The sequence below is a fragment of the Metopolophium dirhodum genome, chromosome 8 (genome assembly GCF_019925205.1).
Source record: "Metopolophium dirhodum isolate CAU chromosome 8, ASM1992520v1, whole genome shotgun sequence".
NCBI classification, from domain to species: Eukaryota; Metazoa; Arthropoda; class Insecta; order Hemiptera; family Aphididae; genus Metopolophium; species Metopolophium dirhodum.
This window is the reverse complement of record NC_083567.1, coordinates 19,663,182-19,681,699: the sequence shown is the minus strand read 5'-3', so window position 1 is coordinate 19,681,699 and position 18,518 is coordinate 19,663,182. Positions and strand designations below refer to the sequence as shown.

Genomic DNA, 18,518 nt, shown 5'->3' with positions numbered 1-18,518 from the left:
TTATTTATTGTTGTCATAATTTGATTCATAGAGAAGTTATTAATGGTAAAGAATTCGTCAATAGGGCAATTAATAAAGCGAAAAAAATGTGGAAAAGAGATGAAAAAGGTGTTGGAAATGGTGATGGAAAAGGTGATAAAACTGGAAAATAGGCGATGGAAACTGGAAAAAAGGTGGTTGAAATGGTGCCAGAAAGTGGAAAAGGGTGAAAAAGATGGGGAAAGGTGATTGGAAAACGGCTGATAAAAATGGAAAAAAGTGATGGAAAAGAGGTGATGAACTGGAAAAAGGGTGATGTAAACTGTGATAAATCTGGGAAAAGGTGATGGAAAATAGGTGATGAACTGGAAAAGGGTGATGGAAACTGGAAAAGGTGATGAACTGGAAAATAGGTGATGGAAACCGTGATAAATCTGGAAAAAAGGTGATGAACTGAAAAAAGGGTGATGGAAACTGGAAAAGGTGATGAACTGGAAAAAGGGTGATTGCAAATTACAAAAAAGGTGATGAACTGGAAAAAGGGTGATGGAAACCGTGATAAATCTGGAAAAAAGGTGATGCACTGGAAAAAAGGTGATTGAAAATTACAAAAAAGGTGATGAACTGGAAAAAAGGTGATTGAAATTACAAAAAGAGGTGACGAACTGAGAAAAGGATGATGGAAAATAGGTGATGAACTGGAAAAAAGGTGATGGCAACTGGATAAAAGGTGATGAACTGGAAAAAGGGTGATTGCAAATTACAAAAAAGGTGATGAACTGGAAAAAGGGTGATGGAAACCGTGATAAATCTGGAATAAAGGTGATGCACTGGAAAAAAGGGGAATGGAAACTGGAAAAAAGGTGATTGCAAATTACCAAAAAGGTGATGAACTGGAAAAAGGATGATGGCAAATAGGTGATGAACTGGAAAAAAGGTGATGGAAACTGGAAAAAGGGTGATGGAAACCGTTATAAATCTGGAATAAGGTGATGAACTGGAAAAAAGGTGATGGAAACTGGATAAAAGGTGATGAACTGGAAAATGGGTGATGGAAACCGTGATAAATCTGGAAAAAGGGTGATGAACTGGAAAAAGGGTGATGGAAACCGTGATAAATCTGGAAAAAAGGGTGATGGAAACTGGAAAAAAAGGTGATTGAAAATTACAAAAAAGGTGATGAACTGGAAAAAAGGTGATGGAAACTGGAAAAAGGGTGATGGAAACCGTGATAAATCTGGAAAAAAGGTGATGAACTGGAATAAGGTGATGGAAACTGGAAAAGGTGATGAACTGGAAAAAACTGGAAAATTCGTCACAGGGGGCGCCCTCGGGTTACTGATTTATATATAGGGATTGCACGTGTATAATACAGTATTTTACAAAAATTGTATGGCGTTTGGGTTAATGTTAAGTATGAGTATACATATAGCTACTAGAGTGCATTTATAATATTGCAGTTTATTGATGAATAATGATGCAATTTGATTATTAAATTATGTAATCGCAGTCTGGTAATAAATTAATAACTTATAATAAGTATATGGGAATAGATTAGTTTTAAGTTTTGAATAGGTATCGGGTTTCATTAATATTAATTAGCACCTATAAATGTAATTATTTAATTAGTAAGTGGCTACTGGCTACACAACTAGTAAGTGTAGACCCAAAACACCATAGTTCTAATAATAACAATGTTTTAACAAAAATAGAAAGCAACTTTATTGTAAAATACAGAAACATAAATTTATAACTTTTTGAAACAATTTATCAGAAAAATATTAATAATTAAATGTAAAATATACTTAATTAGTAATCACCATCATTACTCTTTTGCAATTTTAGATTGTGCTTAACATACGCTAGTTTAGAAGCTATCTCTGTTGTTAATCTATTCTTTTTAGCTATATTTCACTAGTCCATAAGTTGAAAATGATCTCTCAGTCGAAGCTGAAGTAGGTGGACATTGTCAAATTTCCGATGCAACTTTTTCCAAATTTGTAGATGAACAAATTCCATTCCACCATGTTATTATGTTCATATGATTACCATCAGTTTTAGTATTTAGACAATTCCATACAAAATCTCTGGCCCATTTATGTGCTGCGTATATTTTATCTGTATTATTGATCTACCATTTATCACTGATTTTTTTTATACCATTTGTATTGTATTTTTTTATACATGACGTATAATACGCTAGTATAATACAATATTATACAATTTGTACTATACAATTTACATCACTGGATGAGTACATATTTTACTTGTTTAGTCCTAAACAAATGTTAAGACATCTGGTTGTAAATTGGTATTGACCCGCCACAATTGATACGGCAATTGACAAAACCAATATTTTATTATAATTTTTAAAGAATCGAAACGGTTAGATTCTTAAGATTCGTATAGAAACTAGATTTCTTACGCTTTAGTATAAAACCAAAACAGGAAACGACATTTTAATTTTTCAAGAACCGAAAAGTAATCAGAACCTAAATTTTGGTTTTTTTGAAAACCCAAACAGAATTGTTAGTTTTCTAAGAACCGAACCGGAACCGGAACCGTAAAAATCATCAAGGTTCCAGTTGGTACGACTTGCCACATAATAATAATATTAATAATAGTGGTATGAATCAACCAGTCAACCTAACCAGTCGACTGATAAAGGTCCTACGAGGCGTTTTCGCGGAACAACATAATAAATATTATAATATTGTTGTTATTGTCAACTGGACATAGTACGCTTCAGCTGTATAAAATCCATTTGCGTTCATTAATCGAACTGATATATTTATTGCGTTCCACGGCGAATCTTCCTATTAAGTGCACGCGGGGACCGGCTACAATTATTATTATTGTTATTATTATTATTATTATTATTATTATCATCATCGTCGTCGTAATTATTATATTGTAATTCCGCTAACGTGTTTTAGTATATTTTATGTTTCGCGTGATAATAATACGTGGCGAGGGGTGTTGCTGTAGGTCGTGCGTAATGGCGTGTACCTATATGAATATTATAATAATAATAATAATAATATATACGACAACAATGTTTGCATAATATAATATCGAATATAATGCACCCGGTGGACTGCAGCGTTGCCGGGACGCGAGTTATTGTCAAACAAAAACTTATTATATTAATACGACCGGAGAGATCGTCCCCGGAGGCCCTTGGCTACATAGTCGTCGGGGCTATACGAAGAAAATATGTGTTTTTAATTGATAGTTATAGTCGTAAACGCGCCGTCGAGCATATAGGTATATAATATACCAACACAATAATATCATGACCTAACCCGATTATAGTATTGTATTAAACTTTTTGTGCCGAGTCAGCGCGTTGACACATTTCTCCTCGAACAAATAGGCGTAGTTCTGCGTATTGTGTATATTTTATATTTTAAGTAACCCGACGGCTTTCGTCGCAGGAGTAATAATTGTTAATATTCCGCGCATTGATAACATAACATTACGTTTCGTAGAACGTTACCGTTATTTCGCAGCGCCTTCTCCCGTGCACATATTATGATAATTATAATTAATATTATTATTATTATTATTATTATTACAACTTCCTCGAGTCGTCTTGTTTTTACGAATTTTAATCAAGAAAATTGACGTAGGTACTTATAATATACGTCATAATATCCATCTCGGTTCGCCTCTCCGTTGCGTCGCCGTTATTAATAATAACAATTATCTCGTCATCGTGTCCTCCAGTCGCCGCTACATAACAAGTACGTTGTTAATATACGCAGCGTTTCCGTCCTCTGTGGTATTAACCGAAATAATAATAATAATAATAATAATAGCATAATAGAATATAGTATTGTGTCAAAACCAATAAATCGTGTCTCGTACAATAATCAGTATGTCGTGTGATTCTCAGAATTTCGTATCCTCCGCAAATCGTAGAGCTTTACCCTAGTGGCGGCGGCGTGGCATTCGTTCTCCGTAAGTTGTGTTGTACCGAAATCATTTTTTGATTTTGACGCCGTTGTCGCCTCCCAAGTTTGATTTGTATCGAAATCCACGACTTTGTCGAATAAGAGGTCCGTGCATGAACCGGAAAACTCCGCTTTTTAAAACTTTTACAGAATAAATGTTTGGACATTTTAGCTGGTTAGTTCTGACTGGAACTCCGTTAATTCATTAATAATATTGTATTATTATGTTTATAATATTCCCTTGGGCTTACCCGGTTTTTCACCAGAAAATAAAACCAGACAGCTCCAACTTTCAAGTGCGTTATATTTTCCATACAAGTTGTTGAATCTGTGATATTCTTGCAAAGATAATATAATAGTTATATAATATCTACTCGCTATTAAAAATTATCTTAATTGAGTTTTTATGATGAAAATGGATTTGACCTGTTCTTGCACGGAATGATAATATTATAATATAACTAGCTGTCCCGACCGACGTTGTCCAGGCCAAAGAGTTGTATTTTCAATAAATATATTTGTACAAAATGTATATACCATATTTCTTCTAATTATAATATCAATATAATATGTAACAAATTGCAACCATTTAGATTGAAAATAAAAATTTCTTTTTTCGTATGCTAAAAAAAAATCACGTGTGAGCTACCCTTTACCTATCTACAATCTATATGAGTTGATAATTCAAGCTGTATACACCCTCCAATTTTCAAGTAATAATCTATTGAAATAACTTTTATTGAGAACGGTCCGGTCATTTTTTGAGGCTATTAACTTCGGATAAACCAACATCCAATTTTAGTTGTACCTATAACCCAATTTCGCCAGCCAAAAAATTTAAAAAAAAATTATAACATTATATAAGTGTATCTTGGTTTTGGTGTACCTACTTAGGTACATCAGTTCATAGATAAATTTCGGTAACTTCGCGAACTAAATCGACCAAGGCGAACAATTTATTTGTGGTGCATTAGGTATAGCACTTGGTATAAATCGAACGTGGTTCAAACTACTTTTTAAATATTCCTGGTATCTCCAAGAACAATTCGAAATTTTCACGAAATATGTCAAGTAGTTTTTGAGAGCCTATATAATAGCTACAAATATAATACATTTAACTCTCATATTTGTATTAAGATATAATTTCTTTATTCGAAACCATAAGCGTGCGACGATTTGATGGATGCTTTTACCTCATCTTCCATAGTATAACTAATGACAATCATTTAAAATACTAATTTTTACTAATTATTTCTCCTATAACCAATAGCAAAATGTATAAACAAAAATGTCTATCGTAAATTTCAAAATACCTGTTTGAGCACCTCTCCGGGTTGAACCAACTGGATATAATTGTGAATCTAAACGATTCAGGGACTCATTCAAAAACACACGAAAAATGTCCAGTGGCTTAGGGGGAGTTCAATGACATACAGACAAACATTTATATATATATATATATATATAGATTGTTATTATTTTTTATTGTTATTAGTAATTAATAAAATATCAACACAGGAGCACAATGCGCTCGCTTGGAACGATATTTAATTTAATCGTTTATGTTTCATAGAGAAAAAAGAAAAATTCAAATGTTGGTTAATTTTATATTATAATATTTTGGCCGGGTTTTTATGAAAATATCCCGTGTAATGTGTACCGCATAACCCTTCAAAACACCAAATTATTTCGATTTGTATATTCTAATTTTCTTTGGTCATACGTATCTAGTATTATTTTCGAAATTTCCAAATTATAGATTTTATTGACATGATAGACCAGTAATTTGTATATTATAGAGTTTAAAAAGTTTTTAAACGTCCCTTCCCCTCCCACCGTTATCTCACTCCCATGTTCGCTGGTACTATTCTGAAACCGTTTATCGTGTCCTCCATGATCGTTTTTACCAAGTTAGTGTAGGCTTGCCTCACGTATTTCATGCACCATCGTCGGCTCTTCGCCACCTGTTTTGTGCCATTTCGAGGTTGTATTTCTTAGAGCCGTATATACCTTGTAACTTTGCTTCTGCGCCGAAATAATGTTATAATATTGTATAATTATATTCGATTTTTTCACCTCCAAAAATATTAGCTAAAGTTAGTGTGGTCTAATTGTAAGTATTTGTAACCTCAAACCAAGGGGAATGTTTATGTAAAAATATCTATAAATTGTATTATATACCTAATATACAAATTTACAAATGATGCTCAGCTGCTACATTTAACATGAATAAACGTTTTTATTATAATATGTACTTATATGTTATTATAATATTCTATCATTCATTAATTCAATTAATATTATTAATATTATTATGTGACTCATATTATACGTATTATTATAAAGTATGTACTATGTATACCTATATAATATATATATTATATCTACCTAACTCGCTTGGAATAAAGATATGTAATAATCCTATATGGTCACGCAGGTAGATATTATATTGCCATTTGCCATAGATGTCATCGATTTTCATAATAATAAAAAAAATTAAAAACTACCTATACTAGAGTGGTTGACAAATGATTTGTTTCGTTTAACCACTCCAAAATCGAGCCATGTTCGGGCGTGCATAATATTGTATGGGCGATATAATATTATAAGTCCACACCACTCCGTTTCGACTAATTACGAATTATATTATAGTGTTTATTCGCAAACAGATCGGTGTTATATGCCTGCGGATAATGTTATTTGTTCTGCATCGCGATATTGAAATACCCGAGTACACACTGAAATAAACGTGCAACCATGTAGACGTCTCTGCTGTAAACACCGCCCTGTAAGTTTGATTACGACCAAACGCTTCAGCGGTAGGTAAACATTAATACTGTTAAAAATCGTGAGTAGTACTTAGACGACGCGGCAGGTGTTATTCGTTCACGCCGCGCATAGAGTCAGTAATACTATATAGGTGATCCGAGTTCTTCTGTTGTAGGAACAACCTACTCGGTGGCGTATAATTGTTCACCCCCATTTTTTTTCGTATAATAATATTCAATAAAATTAATATTACACATTTCTGATTTCTAGATGTTTTTAAATATAATAATTGATGACCACATTTTAGAACTGTTGAGATTTTTGTATTACCTTAGAAGTGTCCTTGTAGCGATATCAACTTCCGTTTTTAAAATGCTTCCATTGAGAACTCGAACGCTTAGAAATGTTAGTTTTACGTACAAAAGATATCCACGCCTATCTTGCGCCGACGACTATGGGGTATTTGGTCGAAATTCTATTATTTATCTTGATAGTGATGAAACAGACAACTCACTGGAGAGTTGACATCTCTGCGGCAAACACCACACCGTAACTTTGATTACGACCAAACGTTTCGGCGGTAGGTAAACATTAATACTGCGCCTAGTTAAAAGTCGTGAGTAGTACTTACACGGCGCGTTAGGTGTTATTTGCACACGCCGCATTTAGAGTCGGCGTACTACGACGTATATTATCTTTTTATATATTATATTAGATGTTATATTTATTCTGTCCGTGTGTAAGTATTCAAACTCCTCCTAAACGGCTGCACCGATTTCGATGAGATTTTTTGTGTGTGCTTGAGTGGGTCCTTGGATGGTTTGGATTCACAATTGGACCAGGTAGGCCTAACTCGAGGAGGTGCTCAAACAGGGATTTTGAGATTTAAGATGGAAATCTTTGTTTATAAATGGTTGCTATTGGTTATATGAGAAATAATTAGTAGACATTAGTGTTTATTATTTTATTGGTTTCCATTAGTTAATCGAGCAGATTAGGTACAATCATGCATCAAATCGAATTTTCACATATCGCCTACCGAGGTGGCTAAGTTGAACTTTCTGCAGCGATAGTTACACCCAAAAGGAGTTGAACAATCACAATTTTTTTTAAGAGTTGTCAATTTTTACAGTAAACGAAATGCTTGGAATCAGCTAAGTGATCCGAGTTATATTGTTGGGCTTGGAGACACTCCCCCATATTTTTCATACAATAATATTTATTACAATTAGTATACATGTACACATGTGTACTTTAATATTACGCATTTTTCAAATATACTTAAAGACCATCTTTTAGAATTGTTGACATTTTTGTATTATATTAGAAGTGTCTTGTGACGATACAAACTTCTGTTTTTATAATGCTTCCATTCAGAAGAACTCGAAAGCTTAGAAATGTTATTTTTAAATAGCCATTTCTCTTGCACCGATGACTATGGAGTCTATCGAGCAGACTATTGTTCAAAAATACTACAGTTTATCTTGAGAGTGATGAAACAGACAACTCACTCGAGTCACTAACGCATTTGATTCTTACACGCCAAGCAAATATCCTCGCGCCAGTCACACCGTTACCACTATGAAATAAAACATGTTTGAATACGTTTTCAAAAAATCTCGATACTCACGTGATTTAAATACTGTAGGTACTGTTTGTGCAAGACTAATGACGACCGGTAGCCGGGGTTGAACGGTTATTATTGAAACGTGTGGGTCGATCTTTGACGATACTTCATTATAATATCTAATACATAAGTGATATATTATTTTTGTTCTGCGTTGCGGCAGTGGCCCGTCCGACCGTGATATTGGAAAAATAAAACGTCGTCCGTGACCATACAATAAATATATATATTATAGAGATTAGGTGGTGTATGGTGTGGCTAGAGAATTTATCATAATATACAAAATAGAACGATAAATGTATACTATATTATTATAACGCAGAAGAAATCCCGTACCGAATAGATCAATACGGTTATAGCACAAAATATTTCTACCGTTTTATCCTACCACGGCCGCACATCAAGCATTCTTTTGTTCTCAACAGCATATTATATATTATTATTATTATTATTATTATTTTTATTATTGCGACGATAGAAAACATTTTTCCGCTGCGGGTATCGATTTTTGGGCCAACTCTGTCTTTTAAACTTGTTACTAACATCGTGTTATGTTCCAGAAAAGCGATACGAAATAACACCACGAATAGGAGCGCAGTTTCAATTAAATGACTGATTATGAGTGTTGAAGTCTGGAGACGCATATTTTTAAGTTAGAGTGAGTATTATGATCATAATATAGGTAGTTTACAATTTACAGTGTAATCATTGCATGATGAGCCACTCGCTTATTTCCTCCCACATATCCTCCTACCACGACTAGGTATAGTTGGTGATATTTACAATGATGGATTTGTACTTATCCCTATACGGGCTCGCGACGGATAGCTGTAGATTAGTGATACTATATTATAATATTAAAAATATAAGATTCAGTTTTATGATAAAAATATTAACAATTACTACTCAACCTAAATCGATAAAACTATACATATTGCGTTGTAAAAACCGAGGACTTTACTAGAAGTGATTGCGTACATAAAAAATATAAAACAAATATGTTATGAAGCTGCCGATTTCAAAACTGGTGGAGCTAAACACACCCGGGCCACCTCAAAGTGTAACGCTCAGGACCACGTGACCAAACTAAAATAAGTGAGGTCCGATCGCGTAACCCCGGTTGTTCGAAAAAATATTCTCGAACGACGTTTCTGTATTTGTGGACATTGCAATTTCTAGAGATTTGCGCACACAATAATTGTTCTGCAGTCATATACCGATATCTGACTGCACGAAATGACCGTAGAGGTACACACAGCCAATGACGTATAATTTGCGAGTACATAATAGTATTATATGTGCACATGTACATCGAGTATTGTAATATTTGAGTAAAACTAATAGTGTGTGGTGTGTCTAATGCTCCACGAACGGGAGAAGGGATGAAATGGTGATTGCAATATTGGTTAATATACGACGTTTAAAAGTTGTATTCAAAAGACCAAGGTCGAATTCCCAAGTTTGAGAGGGGTCGTCACCCATAAAAATAATAAGTTACTGAGTGTTTACTAACTACATAAAATATATATAATATTCATCGGCGAATAAAGGTTAGAGTCATACAATCGCAGATATCAGTTATTATTTTTATTTCGATATTTCATATTGTTGTGTTGTCATACCGACTATACTGTATAGTATATATTATTATACACCATCGCTATATAAATGTTGAAATGGCAGTGGCAGTGGCGTCGTATTTAATTTGTTTTCGTACGCGCCCCGAATAAAACGTTATCATTGTAGCTGACGTTTATATAAAAATAATAAATGTCACCCTTGTTTTTAAGAATTCTTTCATTTCAAAGTGTTTTTCATTTTGTTATTAATTACTCTTTTCGTTTAAAGTAAAAGTTGACCGTTATTTTTGTCACATTTTCGAATGGATTTAAACTTCGGATTAATACCGAATTTGAATTTTTTTTTTTTATCAAAAATGATTGTTGTTATTTTTTTTTTCTATTTTCTAATCAAAAAACGATATACAAAACAGGCATTTACTTGAAGTATAGAAGTGCCACTTTTTAACAGTCATGTTTACATTGAAAATAATAAAAAGAAAATCTACACAAAAAAGTGAAATGTTTTTACAAACGTTTGGAATCTCATCCCGAATATTCTTATTAAAAAACTGTCAACTCCATTTACATTTGTTGAATTCACCCAAGCGACTAAAACATAACTGTGTCGTGATCTCTTACTTGAGATATCGTGAAATAATAATAACACAAAAAAAATAGAGTAGAACGTGTTATTGTGGTCGGTATTATTTATCCACTAACAGTGTGTGTAATTTTAACTCTTACCACATAAAATTCATCTATAGTATTAAAATTGTATATTTTTTTCCAAAATATAATAACAACATATTATTTTTATTTATTTGTTCAACATTTTTGTAAAGTTCCATTTTCCGACTTGAAGTTTAAATAATAATCGAATAATGAATTTAAAAGTTGTGTTAGCAGGTCTGAAATAAAAGAATTTAATATAATTAAATACTTAATTACCTAATATTTTACAAAATGATAAATATGTGAATAAATACATCTAGAAAAATAAATAGATTAGATTAATTTTACATAGATGAACAATAAATTAATTCATGAAGAAAATCATGTACCTATGTACGGAAATGTCATGGATGGTATATATTTTTTAAATAAATCGTGTTTTATATATTATATTTTTTTGTACAAAAAAAAACTATAATTTTTGTTTTAGTGCATCTTAAACTTTAATATTATTTTAACAATAAGATGACAAATGATCTGTTTTAAAAAAAGTCTTTGAACAGTCCTATTATGGTTAGTGTACATTATTATAACGTATCGATGGACTCGGCACTGATTGGAGTAAACTTCTAGTCTAGCTACAAATAGACAAGACATATTTAGTGATTGTAAATTTGGATTCGACAAAAGTTCTCGAATAGTGTATACTCATTTATTTCTGGCTTCCTCTACATAGTATATACTAGTTAAGTATGCATGTGTTTAATTGAAAAACCAGTGCACATAAAATGTTTTTAAACGCTTAACACAAATTTAATATTCACAAATAATCAGTGTTCGGACTTATCTAGATGAATATCTAGGTAAATATTTCTTCATCTTTTATCTTATCTAGATAAATAGTTACAAGGTATCTAAACGTTCATCTTAGATAATTTTTTTACTCATCTAAATGAATTCATCTAGATACATTTTTTATTGATAACAATCGCGAAATTGTACGAACGCGCATTTAAATATTTATACAGATTCTCAAACCAAGTTTATGGTTTATAAATAATGTAATTATTTTTTTTTCTATCATCATTATTATTATTATGTTCCTAGTGCCCAACTAAAATATACCTAAATTTAAAACCCATTTAAAAAAAATTGTATCTTTTTTTTATCTAGATAAAAAAGTATTTATCTTTATCTAGATAAACATGAGTTAAGTTATCTTTTATCTCTATCTAGATAAAAAACTACTTATCTAATCCAAACATTGCAAAAAATACAAATAATTTTCAAAGAGCATATTTCGTGCACTTTTTTCGATGGTTTTTGCAATAAGTATACCTATTAAACGTGATAAAAATGATGTAGTAGTGTTATACCCAGTTACATTGTTGATTGTTGAAAATAAATTTTTTTTAACGATTTATAGAGGGGGGGCAACCCCGTGATACAGACAAGATAATACAAGACAAAACTAACCGTGACATTCGGGGTTTTGTTTGTGTATCGATACGAGTGTGGACACGTAAAGTATGTTTGGGACGGTAAGTGTTGTTACTGGATGTAAAGTGCACTTGACTGTTATAAATTCAGTCGACGTACGATAGAACTATATTATTATGTTGCGAGATTATTGTCTCATAGGCGTAAGTATAGAACTTCAAAATAATTGAATGGATCAATATTCCACCAAAACACGTTAAACTATTTTAATACTTAAACACAATGAAATAATATATTATATAGGTCATCTTAAGTTTCAACAAGATCATTGTGTGCATTATACATTTGTTATCATTTTTAAATTTTTTTCTCTTTTATAAAATACTCGAAAAGGTAAAATAGCTCTTTATAATTTTTGCATTTTGATACTATATCATCGAGAAGTAATGGAATAGTGAAATTTTGAAAAAATTGTATTAGGTATATAATGTATATTGAATGTTTATTATTTTTAATTTTAACAATGTGTAGAGAAGAAACAGGTGAAGTGTTCTTGCTGTATTGTAAGTTTCAAGTTTATCTTGTCATATAGGAGGTCACATTAATACATATTATAATGGATGAGTTTAGTTTGAATTTATAATTAAATCGTTGAATACTAAAAACAATTATTTTGAGAGGAACAGTGGGCAGCCTCTATTTCTTATGATATTTTATAATTTATTTATATGACTGTAGGTAATGTAAATAAATTATGTCTGTAGGTTGAATAAATCTTTGCCAAAAACCATGTAATTGTTAATAACATTTGTGGGTGTTTAGTAAAATAAATGAACCTTATATTAAAGGTTTTTTGACGTAGAAAATAGTTTTATAAAAAAAATACAAAATAGCAACAATTTATAATAGCTTTAAATCTATTAATCTGAATATTTTTAAATATTCACAGCTTGTGGACTATTTTAATTTCCTTGGAATATATATATATATGGTAATATTTTGATGTGGAGTATCGTGGTCAAACACTATGCAATTATTCGGTAAGATATTTAAATTGGCTCAGATGAAATAAATATATATATATACCCACTACCCATATTGAATATAATACGATAACTGATAAGTATACTATGAAGTTATTCTTAGAATTCACTGGTATGGAAGCCATCTTTATTGGAATTATCCTTATTTCAATATTTTGTACAAAATTAAATGTTAAATGAAATTGATAAAATCTTTTCCATCATTTAATTGAATTATAAATTCCTTATGGCAAGTGGTTTTTTTTTATACAGTAAAATATGCTCAAAATTTGTATACAAATCATATTTCTTAAGGAAAATTTAAAAAAAAAAATTAATTTAATAAAAATCAACGTTTTAAAATGTTTTAAACAAAGAACAGTATAGAAAATAATATACATTATATGATATTTAAGCATACGGATAAAAAATACAAAAATGTCTTTAAAAACCAACAATACATAGTTAGGTATTAAAAATAAATATTTCGTATCAGTTTTATTTAATTTATTTATTGAAATTTGCAACTGCTTCTTTTGCTTTTTTTATTTTCAATTAAAAATCTGATATAAATCTTCAAGTATAAAATCCACGTTATCGTCATCATAATAATATTATGTGACACGTCCGTCGTTCCCCGTAATTTATATTGTAATTAATGTTTTCCATTAAGTTAAGCGGACATTTAGCCAGTTGCCAGTATAATTATATATATTCTTTAACTTCTATTATACTATCACGAGTAGGCTCTTAAATTCAGTGATAATTCACTAACCTGTGAGACGCTGATTAAATATTTGTTTCGCCGGCAAAGTGGAGAAGACTTTTATTTTAAATTGTTTACATCAAACACGTCTTAGTCGCTCTAACGATTGCCTCATATCGTTTGCTTAAAAGCTTTTGCACAGATTCAAACTGAACATATTACCTTGGACACGGGCCACGTATTTGATTTATTTGTGAACCATGTCGAGATTGACGGTGTTTTGCAGTGAAACTGTCTTCATAAGCTAAAATATATAATTAAGTGCTAATGTTTGGAACCTAGAGAGTTACCTAACCACACGGAAATTATACACGTTAAGATCAAATTAAACTGTATTAGATTTCATAATCGTATTAATAATGTATAAGCGATAATAATTTGAGACCTACATAGGTCAAATATCTAATATGCGTATAGTAAACACGTTTGTGTATAAGAGCGATTTTGATTAAAATTAATAATTTAAAAATATTACGAAATTAATTTAATTTAGTTTAAACTGTTTCAACGTAGAGTGGATAATTGTAATAACCGCCAGTAAAAACAATAAAAGGATAAATTTTATGACTACATACAAACTTTTATAGTTTTTATTGAACAAATAATACACTATCTAAATATTATATCTAATATTATCAACTTAAATGTGGATAGTTATAATTGTGTATACAATATACATTATATATAATATAAATTATTATAGTTGCATAATTCCCAGTAAATATTTTCGTAAAATAATTATTTTAAAAATATAATATAATAAAAACTGATTACACAAAACCGGGAAGTAAAATAAAAAAAAACCGTGAGATGTCTTACAACTAAAATTTTTATAGATCTGTAAATGTAATAATATCTAAAATATTTTATTCTAAACAGGTTATTCAAACAGTACTACTTGAGACATTTTATTAGTTTTTATTGATGTAAATAAATGTGTATATATAGTTCTTGAACCATGGTTAAAAGTAAATAATAAATATATATTATGCGAATGTTAAATAAGTGATAATAATATGCAATGAACACATGCTGAATATTATTCTTCGCAGATTCATTAATCATCAGCACTTATATTTTTTGTGTCATTATGAATTTTAAAATTACAATTTATTATTTTGTGAATAAATAAAACTTTTATAAAAGTTAAAAATATTTGAATATTTATAGCAGAGGAAATAATTATCTCACGACTTCGTCAATAATGACCCAATTAAGTAAATATAATTTAAATATTTTACAATTTAAATACGTGGGACTGTCTATTCGCTTTAGCCTACGTATAGTACTATATAATATTATTTTCATGTGCCCATATAATAGTATTATATAAAACAAACATTTTAATCAAATGCGATAGCCGAATAGAAAGTAGTGACAGTATGCGTCGAGCGGCGCTTGAAGCATTTTATGGAATGGAATAATGATTACTAAGAACGTTTAATGTTTACCGTGAGCTTATGGTCTTGCAGATTTCTCTTTGATGCGAGTGAAAAATGTAATACCATTTCTTGCAGTGATTTGTTTGTTGTGCGCGATCCAAAGTATGTATTAAAATGTATTTGTTAATTTCAAGACCGTGTATATCAGACCTTTTGATTGCTATTTCTTACTAATAATATGTTTGCACACGATTGTCGACAAAGGCGATCCGTCGGTATAGTAAGTCCTTTCTGTTCGACTTTCATGTGTTCCACACATTTTTGGACCTTGTATGTAAATCAAAACTTACTACTCGGCGAGTGCCTACGTCCGCACCCACGACAACTTACCTAGGTAATATACCTATCACGAGTACAATATTGATATTGCGCTTGTTTCGGTTAAAATCTGAGCGCCTGAGCAGTATATTCAATTTTTTTTTTTATCACCTTCAACTTAACGTGTTGGTTGTCCGAGGGGAAAAAAATCATCAAACTATTTGCGGATTGTGCATTCGAATCCCGGCCACGTCAAAAGAAAAAGCGTGATTACAGAATATTACTCATGTGTATTCGACAAAAATCCAGCATTTATCATCCGAGATCTCGTTTATTTACCTATATATTGGTTAGGACCCGATCTGCACCGTATAGTGATTCGTTTAAATCAAATCTTTAAATAAACTAGTAAAATATACGACGCGAACGGAATCCAAATATCCGTTTGTAAAACTTATACTTCTGTATATATTATAAAATATCGGTATACATACGATATTATAATAAGATAATATGTGCAAAAAGTTCGAGTAAATCATATTATTTTATCGACTGGATGAAATAAACACCATGGCGGCTGCAGTAACCGTATAAAATCGGTTCTTTTGAATTTGAACAAAGTACAAATAACACATTGCGACATTATATGAAATTTATTTCAGCGTCTTTATTATGATACGAGGCTCGTAAAGCTATTTTATTTTGTCTATGCGTCCCATTGCAGTCACGGTGGAGACTTCAAGGAGAAACTACGTAATTCAGGTGCCTATACCTACACGTGGCGGACGAATACGATGCAAGCTCGCGACGAACGATGGTTGTATAAAACGCCGTGCTGCCCGTGAAGAAAGCGAAATATATTGTAAAATATCTTTGTGAAATGCGGCTTTTGTTCAGAGAGAATTATTGGGTCACGATGCAAAAATGTGCAAACGCATGCTAAAACTAAATTTTATCAATAATAAAGTTTTGATTCATACCATTTGAAAAACATATAGCTAGGGAGCGTTATAAATTCTATTTGATCGATATAACGATAAATTAATTTGTAAACGTTTTGATCACTCACGAATTTTCCCATGACTGAATACTGTGTAATTTGTGAAAAAAAAAGTTAGAATAAGTTGTTAAACTATATAACGGTAATGAGCTGAGGTGGGCAAGTTAAGTTAATTCAATTAAATTGCCTTCAGTTAAGTTAAAAGTTAACAAAAAAAATTTAACCAGATAAGTTTAAAGTTTAGATAGAAAATAAATTTAACTTAACTCAGTTAAAAAAAAGTAATTTTATTTCAAGTTACAATATTTTTAAGTCATAAACGGCCCTAGTATTACGATTTACACAAACAGTTATCAAGACGTTTAACACTGTGTAAAAAATTAGATTATTAATTATCTAAAATTAGAAAAAAATGACAACATCGAAAAAGAGTCCTCGAATCAATATAATTTTCTAGTTAGTTCTGTCAACTTCAAATTTCAAAAAAATACAAGAAATATATTAATATATTAAGTTTATAATCATTTTGTATTAATTAATATGATGTGGATCAGCTGAATGTCACTCGGGTAGTGTTCAGATTTCATAAGATATTATTTGTTTTTAAAACATTTAATTAGTTGAATAAATTGAATGAATTGCTAGTTGTACTAATTAGTAAATATTATTTGCGTGAAAACTTGTTTGTATACTTTTCATAAGATTCTAAAAATCGTCACAAATAGCCTATATAATTTAACATAATATGATACGGACGAAAATAGAAAATATTATTATTCTATGAAATTTCTTAGAAATGTGCCCAATGTCCTTTGTGATAGGTAAAACTCAAAATTGTCTTAAATTATACGGATATTGAGTACAATTGTTATACATTGACAGGGCAATGAATACGTTTCCCGTCTATCTATAGGTCCATTTCAATGGCCCCCCCACTTTCGAAATTTGAACTTCTGACCTAGCGTGGACCTAACGTTTGTGCATCGTTTGTGCAGAAATGTGCACCAAGTCCAATCGTTTGTGCACAAAAACTGAAAGCTCTATCCCTAAAACAAAATGGGAGGGCCATTGAAACGGTAGCCCCCCCACATTGAATATTTGGATTTTTGAATGTGCCAAACGTTTGTGCATCGTTTGTGCAGAAATGTGAACCAGGTCCCGACGTTTGTGCACAAAACTCCCAGCGCTATCCAAAAAATAAAGTGGGGGGGCCATTGAAACGACACACCCTCTTTTTGGATAATTGAAATTTTTAAGGTGCCAAACGTTTGTGCATCGTTTGTGCAGAAATGTGCACCAGGTCCCAACGTTTGTGCACAAAAACTACCAGCGCTATCCAAAAAACAAAGTGAGGGGTATTAACTCGAGGGTCCCCCTTTTTTGAAATTTTAAATATTTGTCATATTAATAAATGTTGTTTACGTACCTAATAGGTTTAATAGAATTCTACTATTGCCATGTAAACGTCTAGAAATAGTAGAGCGGTAGAGGTTTAATCATAAAAAAAAAATTGAAGGAGGGTGTTGGCGCCCGCAGGCAAATGTATTTTAGGAAACCAAAAAAAAATTTTGAAAAAATTTAACTGTAGGAATACACATTACAAAGTACAAACTAAAATGCCCAGAAACTTAAACAGAAAAAACTATTCCAAATATTTAGTTCATTAAAGAACGATAATTCATAGGGCACCAAGTTATCAATTTTCTAGTCAATACAAAATATTCAACTAGAGTTACATAAAAAAAAAAAAAATTAAGGAGGGTGTTGGCCCCCGCAGGCAAATGTATTTTAGGAAACCAAAAAAAAATTTAAAAAAAATTTAACTGTAGGAATACACATTACAAAGTACAAACTAAAATGCCCAGAAACTTACACAGAAAAAAATATTCAAAATATTTAGTTCATTGAAGAACGATTATTCATAGGGCACCATGTTTTCAATTTTCAAGTCAATACAAAATATTCACCTAGAGTTACATAACAAAAAAAAAAATTAAAGGAGGGTGTTGGCGCCCGCAGGCAAAT

At 31.2% G+C, this 18,518-nt stretch overlaps 1 pseudogene; it reads left to right on the top strand.

The window, feature by feature from the left end:
• LOC132951359 (uncharacterized) overlaps positions 1 to 18,518 on the top strand; it is an 87,602-nt pseudogene that overhangs the window by 10,126 nt on the left and 58,958 nt on the right.